Genomic DNA, 10,281 nt, shown 5'->3' on the forward strand with positions numbered 1-10,281 from the left:
GGCACCTGTACCCTGTTTCTTGGAAGAAGGGACACATTAAAGCCACCTGGTCTAGTCCAGCTCTCCATTTTACAGAGGAAACTGACGTCGGGGAGGAGAAGGGCTACGTCCAGGGTCCTCAGCACGGTGGGGGCCCGTCGGAAGAATGCCAGGCTCCCTGCACCTGCGCACCAAAGACCCCCAGGGTCTCCTGCCAGGACAGGGTCTCTGAGGGCTGACTCAGGCCCAGGATGCAGCCAGGAAGAGGCATTTCCATTTGTATCATAAATGTGGCTTATTTAAGAGACTGAGCTTGGGCCCCCCAGGCCTGGCTAGTGCTTCTGAGGCTCCCAACCCTCCCTTTGAGACCCTCCATGCTGTCCAGCCAGGCCAGCAAGGACCCCCTGCAGCCCCCCACCCCCACCCCGCACCGGGTCAGTCTCTGGGGAGGAGGGGTGAACGGGGACAGAGTCTGGCCTGGGGTCAGCATGATGTGCCCAGTTCCGGCCTGAGCACCAGTCTTCACAGCCTCCTTCTCCTCTGGGTATTGGGGACCCTGTGCGGGGAGAGGCAGCCAGTGGCCTCCCGGCTCGCAAAGGAGGTTCCCGGTGAAGGCAAGGCGCTGGGACAGACCGGGTGGGCTGCCTTTTGGAAACAGAAAGACCCAGACCAGACAGGGGCAGAGCGGGTGGGGGCTCTCCTTCGACAGGGATGCCAGCACTGGGGTGGGAGGGTCCAGGCGGGACACTTCGGAATGTGCTCTCAGAGTCCCACCGAGCTATGCAGATGAGGCCTGTCTGTATGCAGATGAGACCGTCTGTATGCAGATGAGGAGAAAGGGCATTCTCTTCTCAGGGTTACCATAGAGCCCAGCCCACCCCCGGCCCTCCGGGCCCCAGCTGCAGGGCAGCCTGGGAAGAGGCCAGGCTGGGGAGAGACAACCTGTGGTAGGTTAGACTTCGGGAAGGACTGACCCAAGGAAAATGGGCTGTTCTGGGGAAGGAGCTGGTGATAGAACTGAGAAGGCAAGAGGGACGGCTGGGAGAGCCGGGCCGAGATGATGGGACGAGCCATGACAGAACCCGGCAGACAGCTGCGAGCAGGACAGGAAGGAAGGACCCTGGGCTGATCTTCCACTCCACGCCAGGTCCGCTGGGTCTCCTGGGGTCCTGGCGATGCTCCTGTGAGCCTTTCACAGACAGAGAGGCCCCGACAGGCTGACGGACGTGTCTAGGACACAGTTTGCAATGGCGGGGCCCTGGCCTGTCCAGCTCCGTGGCGGGCAGCCATAGCCTGGAACCCTCCTACTCCTTCCGGGCTGGCAGGCAGGCACTCAGACGGTTCCCTCTGCCCCGGGGGAAGGGGACAGTGCTCAGGGTTAGGGGGCTGTGCCCGGCCCAGCCCAGGGGCGCTGACTGGGTCTCGGGCCCAGGGAGGGCCTGTGGGGGGCTGGAGGGGGTAGCTGAGGGCAGATACCAGGAAGGGGACAGCAGGTTGAGGAAAGATGCCAGGGATAACCCAGTGGGGGAAACTGAGGCCAGAGAGATTGGGAGGGTTGCCGTCCTCACTGAGCAGATCCAAGCCCGAGCTGGGCCTGGACCCAGGGCCCCTTCCTGGGGGTGCAGAGGCCCAGAGTGGGGGTGTCTTTGAGAACGGCCTCTCCTCTTCCTCCGGCGGCCCCCGGCCCCTCCACCCCCACCCAACGGGGTAGCCAAGGCCTTTGTGGGGAAGCGGCAGGGAAGAGAGGCCCCTTGTAGGCCCTTCATCTCGCCGGAGGTTCCGCCGATGCCAGCCCCCCGGCACCGGCTGGGCTCTCTTTCCTGGGGGTGCCAGCCGCCCCCCGCCCGCTGCCACTGCCCGCTCCCCAGCCCTGCCGTTTCCTGGAGCCTCAGGGCTTTGGCCCCGGGCCCGGCTGAAGGATGGCGGCGGGTGCCCCGGCCCCAGCGCCTCCCGCGTCTCCCCTTTCACACGCTGGCACCAGAGCCGTGGGAACGACGGGCGGCAGCTGGGCACCGGTGCCCAGCTCTGCCCACCCCCAGCCCAGCCGACCTCGGAGAGGGGAGAGCAGAGCGGCAGGCAGGCTGCCCCAAACAGCCCCTTCAGGACGGGCCCTAGAAATCCTTCGCACTAATTATGAATCTGGGGACAAACAAGGCATTTGCAAGTCAATTAGTGACAGAACTTTCCCAGGAAAGAGTTTCGTCCAGGCTCTGCTTCAGACAGGGCCACATGCTGGGTCATCTTGTCCCTCCTCCTGTCTCTGCCCTGCTCAAAGCTCAGGGAGAGAGGCCGCCCCTCTGCGGCCGAGGGTGCCAGAGCCCAAGTGGGCAGGAGGCTGGAGGGCAGCTGGAGGTCACTCGAGGGCTGCCGCAGGGAGGCGTCCTGTCAGGGTCCACCTGCCTGGACAGGGTGACGTGGGTGGGTTGACAGGAAAGTGGACGTCATTGTGAAAAGGCGGGGGGGGGGGGGGGGGATCTTCCCTGAGCACAGAGACACCAGGACAAGAGGAGGCTGAAGCAGGAGGCACGCAGCCCAAGGGGGCTCAGCCGCATCCATGGGAACTTCAGGTGGGCCTAGGGCCATCTGGGGCCACTTGTCACAGAGAGGGAGGTAGGGCGTGGTGTTGCTCTCCGAGGCCTGGGAAAGGCGCTCTCTCTGCCTTCGGGACCCCTTAATTGGGGGACGAGGGGGAGGGAAGGGCTGCTGGGGCAAACGCCCCTAGAGCCGCCCCGCTAGCCATCTGAGGGAGATTAAGGGATTACAATTAAAAGGCGTTTGCAGCCGAGCAGGTGGGTTGGGGCTGTGCTAACGATCTAATTGCGCAATTGCTGTGCCTGGGCTCTAATGAGTGGGGGTGGGCTTTTCGGGGAGGGGAGGGCGGGGCCTGGGGGGTGGGGCCTCACCTCGAACACACCTCGGCTCACGGGGGGTCACGCCCACAGGCTCCCCTGCTGCCCTCCCTGAGGACTCTAGAGGAAGCAGCCTGACGGGGCTTCCCGGGCTGGAGAAGGGTTTTCGGGCCAGAAATGAGCAAAGAGGGTGCTGAGCTCCCGACCAGAGGCGCCCTTAACACGGGGGATGGTTAGGGCGGACTCTGTCGAGCACTGTGCTAAATACTCTGTAAGCGTAGGTAATCCCCGCGACCACAGTAGAGCCTGTCTGCGCCTCTGCGGGGTTCCCGCTGACCGGGGGCGGCTCCCTTCACACCCACCCTTGCCAGGAAGGGACAGATGGACAAACCCTCCCTAGACTCTGAAAGGCCCCAGGCTGAGGCTCCAAGCACGCCCGGTTCCGCGAGGGCCACCCCTTCCGCTCCTGTCCTGCCCCTCGGAGAAGCCTTCTGCTCCCCGCCATCCGGGGCTCCCCGCTCTTGAGGGTTATCTCTGGCGAGGGGGTGCCTAGCACGCATTTAGGAATTACATGAGTGGCCCGCAGGCCGGCAGCCCTTCACGTTTAGACACTAAAGGCCCTGATGGAGAGCAGCTTGGGGATCCCCCCCAAAGCTCTCTCCATCAGGGCCTTTAGTGTCTGGGGGGGATCCCCAAGCAACCGGGATGTGAACTGTCTCTGGCAGGGACCTGGGGGTGGACCCTGAGGCACGAGGGGGGACTGCCTACTGTGCGCCGTGGCTCCCGAGTGTGGTGAAGAGATTACTTATTCAGAAACAATTACATTTAATTTAAAATAGTAATGATTGCAGCTTTTTAAAAGGTTTATTTATTTTGAGACAGAGAGAGAGCACAAGAGGGGAGGGGCAGAGAGGAGGAGAGACAGGATCCCAAGCACACGCCGCACCATCAGTGTGGAGCCCGACTTGGGGCTCGAACTCACGGAACCTCGAGATCATGACCGGAGCCACACTCAGGAGCCGGACCCTTAGCCAAGTGAGCCACCAGGCACCCCAACTATTGCATCGTTTTTCAAGGCTGGGGAAAAACGTTTTGGCGTCGTTTACCCCAAAGGCCAGGGCAAGAGCAAACCTCAAGACTCCTCATTTGGGAGGAAAGACTGGGATTTCAGTTCCTCCTGTCCCCCTCTTCCTTCCTTTGGCCCGCCCTTGCTTCCCCACCCAGGCCATCTGGGTCTGGTCCTTGTGCCCCACACTCTGCCCAGGCCTTTCGAGACCGGCCCGGAGCAGAAGCAGCGTCTCCACGCACGCGGGCTGGCTGCCGCCCCTGTGAGGGGCCAGTGGTGGCCTGGTCACTCCCCTACTGAGGGCACGTGCCCAAGGGACTCTTGCTGCCCGGCCCGCGTGGGTCTGCCAACTTGCTGTGTGCCCACTTGCCCTCTCTGTGCATCGGGCCCCGGGTGCCTCCCTGCCCGTCCTCCCCCTGCACGGCCGCGCTGAGCGTAAAGGACGTCTGGCGGTGGGGTCTTAGCATCTCACCTGGGACATGGGGCTACAAACGGTAATGATTTGCCGGAGCTGCGGGGGGATCAGCTGCGATGACGTCTGTGGGGTGCTTGGCACCCCACGGGCGTGAAGCGGGGCTCATAAATGGTAGCTGTTCTTACAGTTATTAAATGGGAGGGCCCCGCAAACGGCCCGAGCCTGCGGCAAGGGCTCCTCATTACTGCTCTGGCTGGGGGTAATGAGGCCTGTGGTAATGGCCCCTCACACTCCCAGGCCCACTGACAAAAGGCCCAACAAAGTGGGAAGTGAATGCCTAATGGGACCCTTGGGGGCTCCGCCCAGGGCTGGGGGGCGTCGGGAAGGACCCTCTGGCTGCAGCTCCAGGTGCCGAAGAACCCCGCAGGCCAGAGACCCTGCCAACAGGCCGCCCCTTCTCTGACCCAGGTCTGCTCACCATCGGGGCCTTGGCTGAGCGGGGTGTGCACCCCAGCACCCCTGACCTCTCGAGGCTAGCCTGGGAGACCGACAAGAACCCAAACGAATAAGTGAAGTGCACCTGATGTCAGCTGGTCACGAGTGATCTGGAGAGAAATAGAACAGGAAAAGCGGACAGGAAGGGCAGGGGTCAGAAGGTGAGTTGCAGGGGCGCCTGGGTGGCTCAGTCGGTGGAGCATCTGACTTCGGCTCAGGTCACGATCTCACGGTTCATGCGTTCGAGCCCCGCGTTGGGCTCTGTGCCGACAGCTCGGAGCCTGGAGCCTGCTTCACAGTCTGTGTCTCCCTCTCTCTCTGCTTCCCGCATCCCCCCCACCCCTGCTCACACTCTGTCTCTCAAAAATAAATAAATGTTAAAAAAATTAAAAAAAAAAAAGTGAGTTGCAGTATCAGATAAGGTGCTTAGGGACAGCCAGATTTTGTTCAACGGCTTCTTGTGAAAAATTGTAAATAGACACAACACCGGTCAGGACAGTAGAGCGAGCCTCGGCCTCCATGGCTCCTGGAGGCTCCTGGCCACAGCCTCCCCTACTCCCTCCCCGCCACCTGCCTCCTTTGGTAGGCCCAGAGTTGTTTTCAGCAAATCCCACACCTCTCCTTTGGCAGAGGGTGCGGTCTGAGCGGGGACAGAGGGACGGACGGGCAAGGCAACACTTGGTCACTTGGGAGGCGGGCTCCCAGGCAGACAGACTGCTACGGTATGTGGACGGGTGGCCTCCAGTCTCATCTTTATAACTGGCCGTGTGACATTTCATGAGTCTCCTAACTGCTCTGAACCTCAGGCTTGCCGTCTGTGAAATGAGGCTGGTCCTTTATCCCACAGGGAGTTTGTAGGAGGGGAATGAGTATCCCTGTGTGTGTTTCATAAAAGTACAGCAACACAGCAGAGCCAGGGTCTGGCCCCAGAGAGACTCAGTGACTTGGAGGTGAGACAAGGCCCCAGGGGACCCAAGACCAGGTGGGGGCTGGGAAGTCTTCTGCAGGAGGTTACCCCTGAAGGGAACTCAGTTCAGCAGGCCTCCTCGAAGGGTGAAGGGGAGGGGGCTGAGCCCAAGCTTGGCCATGTGTGCTGGTCTGCCTTTCAGCCCCACCCCCCATGGATGGGCCACAGGATTCCAGGCTGCTGGAGACAAGGAGGGCCGGAAGGCCTGAATGGCCACTGTTCTCTGAAGAGGCTTCATCCCCTTTAAAGACCCTTATCACCACCTCCACCTCCCTCCCAGGGTGATTATCACCCAGAGGGGCCTTTCCTAGGGGACATAAAGAGACCCTCAACTCCCATCAGTTAGGCAGGATAATGGGCCATTCACTCAGAGGGGACCCCAGCCCCACACCTGGCCCTCTCGGGCAGCCCTACTCGACCGCCCCATTGTCCCAGGCTGCCTCGCACGCACACATGGGCGTCAGTGGCAGGGGGAGCCCGAGTCCCCAGCTGGAGCCATCCTGGCCCTTCCCCCACCTCTCCAGCCGCCTGGACTCTGGGCTCGATTTGGGGGAGGTGGGCCTGCCATTCATCACACCCCCCCACTCGGAATTTCACTGCTCTCGAAAGCCCTTACAGAGTGATGGGAAAATGGGAGGGAATAATTAGGAAAATCATTAGCGTCTCAAGGCCCATCTGAGAGGGATTAAGGGATTAAAAGCCTTGCAGCCAATCTCTCCTACTTTAAGGTTGTTGTAGGGGTTTTGTTTTCAGGACTTTCTTTTTCCTCTTTTCTTCTGAGTTGGGGCAGACTGAAGTCTCGGTGGATTCTTCCTTCAAAAGCTATAGGAAAAAGTCAAGACATTGAAGTCCCGGTGGGGAAGAATGGGGGAGGCAGGTGTCTGGGGAAGGGTCCTCCCCAAGCTCTCCTGGGCCGCCTTGGGCCCCTTCTCAGGGCCTGAGTGGTCGGGGAGGGGGTGCTGAGGTCATGTTTGCTGGTCTGCCTCTCAGCGCCACCCCCCATGGAGGAGCGCCCAGCCCTGCCTGTGGGCCACCTTCCACCTGCCCCGAGTGCTGGCTGAGGGTTCAGCAGGCCCCCCTGCCCCCCACTGGGTCCGTCCTGTTCTGGTGGCCTGAGGCTGGAGGTCCAGGGGGAGACAGTGAGGCAGGAAGATCGGGCTGTAAGCACCACGCAGCGCTATCCTCGGGCGGCCCAGGATCCAGTTGGGGCCAGCAGATAGACGGCTCCTTACAGCACGCTGTGAGGGGGACTGAGATGTAAAGGGGGGCGGGGGGTCTACAGAGGAGGCAGGCCCCGTGCAGTCTGGAAGGGTTAGGGACAATCCCCTGGAAGAGGTGGCTGTATTTATTTATGGGCATTCGGTCATTGTGAGGTAGGTGTTCTACTCGAACACATCATCCGCTTTCACCGTGTGTCACTGTCTGCCTGAAAGGGTCCCTGTGTCCCCCGGCCACAGGAGGAGGAATTCAAATCCCACACCACCTGGCTTAAGGCAAACAGGGACGCTGAGGCCTAAGGGTTGCTGGGGTGCGGAGGCACGCGTCAGGTGGACACCCAAGCTCGCTAGAGTCTTTCTGCCTCCAACCCAAGCCATCCCCCCCCCAGAATGTTCCAGAGAAGAAAGATACAGGCCTCACGTGGCTCCCACAGCTCCCTCCCCCGATACACACAGCGGCCTCCCTGGTTCCAGTTCTGGGGCTCCCTCCACTTCTCAGGAAGCTACCCGCCCGCCCCCCCCCACCCCCAGCCTCTGTGCCCACTGACACTTGCCTGGAAGGGCCTGGGGCCAGGCAAGGCGGGCTTCCGAGCGGCCCAAGACGGGGGCGGCCAGAAGCCTCCCGCAGCCAGCGCCTTGCCAGGGGTGCGGGGGGTAGACGCTGGCGGCTGTAGCCTGCCGCAACATCAATAATCGCGTTTATTAATGGTCTTAATTAGCAACTGCCGACAAGAAGCCCGGTGCTAATTCCACCAATAATCTAGGCTCGCGGGGCGTGGACAGAAGGGCGGGTGCAGGATGGATGGCAGGCGGCCACCGCGTACGGTCGGTCCGGCTACGGCGGAGCCTGCCTGAGAGGCGAGAGGGACGGGGAGGAAGGGGGACCCTGCCCCCCACCACCTCCCACACCAGGGGTCCGTAGCCCCCCGTGGCGGAGCCTCCTCAGATGGTGTTGGGACAAAATGAAGCGTGAGGAATGGGGGTGGGGGGAGGGGAGACCTCTGTCTGCGCCTCCAGGGCCAGAACCAGACAACAGCCCGTGGGATGAAGGCAAGTCTATAAAAGCCTGAGTGAAATGAGCTAGAAGGCGATTGGGAACAAGCCCCACAGTGTCCTGGAGCCACATTCCTCGCTCTGGGGAGGCGGAGATGGTTGATGCGAGCAGGGACACTGGGGGGGCCGCCTCTCCAGCTGAGCCCTCTCCTGCCAAGAGGAGCAGGGTGGGAAAGGCAAGTTGAAGAATCTAGACGATGTCCTGGCACAACAAGGCCACTTCCTCTCTCAGCCCCCGAGCCAAGCTGGGCCCGCTTGGGGCCCCAAAGACCAGCGAGCGGCCCCGAGAGCCCTGGAGGCCCAAGCCAAAGAGAGAGGGCCGTTTGGGGGGGGCGAGGAGCTCCGGTCACGCCTCTTCCGGGGACCGCCTGCCCCAAGGGTGCCTCCTGCAGGTGCCCACGCGGAGGGAGGGTGTACCCGGGGTTCGGGGGGTGGACGCTCCAGCCACGTGTGGACTTGTGTTGAGGATGTGGGGCCAGAGGAGTTTCCCTGGGGCTGGGCAGCCCGGGTCAGAATGTTCTAGAGGGGTTCTGGGTGGGGCCGGAGGCCTGGACGGAAGATCGGCTGGCTGAGGAGTTGCAGCAGGGCCCATGTCCAGAGGTGGGGGTCTGGGGGCAGGCACCTCGGCTCCCAGCCCTGGTCCCCCACCCCCAAGCCTGACTTTCCAGAGGCCAGGCTCCCTCCCTCCCCCCTCACGACGGGGTTACTGCACCTGCATCCCCAGGGGAGCCAGGGGGCTGGAAGGGAAGAGCTCCATCTGAGATGGGGGGCCGCCCCCCCCAGAGGAACAGGCCTATGACGTGGCGGTAGGACCCCCCCCTCCAGGAATACCAGCGTTTCCACCAGCCTCCTCTCCCTCCTCCTCCTTACTGGGACGGGGATCTGGGCTTCCTGGGACAGTTCTTTTGGGTGTTGCCCGATAGATCGTGCCCTGAGAACATGATGAGTCGCGGAAGCGTCACTGTTTCAAGGGCCCAAACACCATCTCTATACAGCTTCTCACCTGAGCGGCGTCAGCCCCTGGTCAGGAATCTTCGTAGAAGTTTGGGGAAGACGAACTCAGGAGGCCCTGTGCCTTGCCGGGCTCAAGCCCAGGTACTGCGCGCGCCCAAGAGCAGGGCTCCAGGCTCCTCGCCAGGATGGACTCTGCTCCTAACAGAGCTCCCGTGCCCACTATTTTTTTTTTTTTTAAGTGAACTCTGTACCCATCATGGGGCTCGAACGCAGGACCCTGTGATCAGGAGTCACATGCTCTACCATCAAAGCCAGCCAGCCATCCTCACTGAGCATTTCTGTCCAGGGTTTGACCCGTTCCATCTGTTAGCCCGACACAGGCCCCTGGGCTGGGGTGGAGGGTCGTACCGCTTTCACTTGTGGGAGGGGACTTTATGTGGGACCCCTATGCCTACATCCCTGGAGAAGCTATTTTAGTCCTGCCTTGGTGAGCCCTTCTCCCAGGCAGAGGCGGGGCCCCTAACTGTGGCAACAGCAGAAAGAGGCAGGAAGGGAGGCCTGCACTAGGCCTGGGGCTCCCTGGGCAGAGAGGATCCCTTGGGGAGTCTCTGTCCAGTAAGCTGCTTTGGGGAAACCATGAGCACTTCCCCCATGGCTCTGGACGGGAACGGGCTCCAGGAACACCTGTAAGAGTCCACTGGGTCAATGCAGTGTGAGGAAATGGACGCAGATGGGGACTGGGGTTTGGCTAACACGTAGGGAGGGTAGGAAGGACAGCGACCGCAGCCAGGTTTAACCCCCCAGAGACAGGTTCAGAGACAGGGACGGACTCCTGCAGACCACGGAGCTAGTGAGAGGGGGAGGTCAGCTAGGTGCCCACCGCGGTCTGACCCCTAAGTCAAGCCTCTTTGGGGCAAGGGGTAGGTATGGACGGGACCGTTTTGGCCAAGGCTGGTGATCAGACAGTGCCGTGGAGACAATGGCGCTCTGTCCCAGGGCGCTGGGGACGCCAGCTCATCCCTATGCAGTGACTGCCGGCCCCTTTCAGGCGGTGGAAGCCGGCGGCGGCGGAGGGGAATTCTCACAGGCCGGTGGCATTTGCATAGCCGGCTCGCCCGCCTGCCGGAGACATTGGCCCGCATTGTTCCCACCGGCGGTGGTGGCGCACGGGCCGGGACGCGCAGGGCGCAGGCGGCAGGGCCAGACAAAGGGGCCGGGGCGCAGAGCCGGGAGGCGGCGGGTAGGGGTCCTGACGGTGGGAGAGAAATATCGGGGTGAGGCGGGGC

This window comes from Neofelis nebulosa, chromosome 15 (assembly GCF_028018385.1).
Source record: "Neofelis nebulosa isolate mNeoNeb1 chromosome 15, mNeoNeb1.pri, whole genome shotgun sequence".
Taxonomy (NCBI): Eukaryota; Metazoa; Chordata; class Mammalia; order Carnivora; family Felidae; genus Neofelis; species Neofelis nebulosa.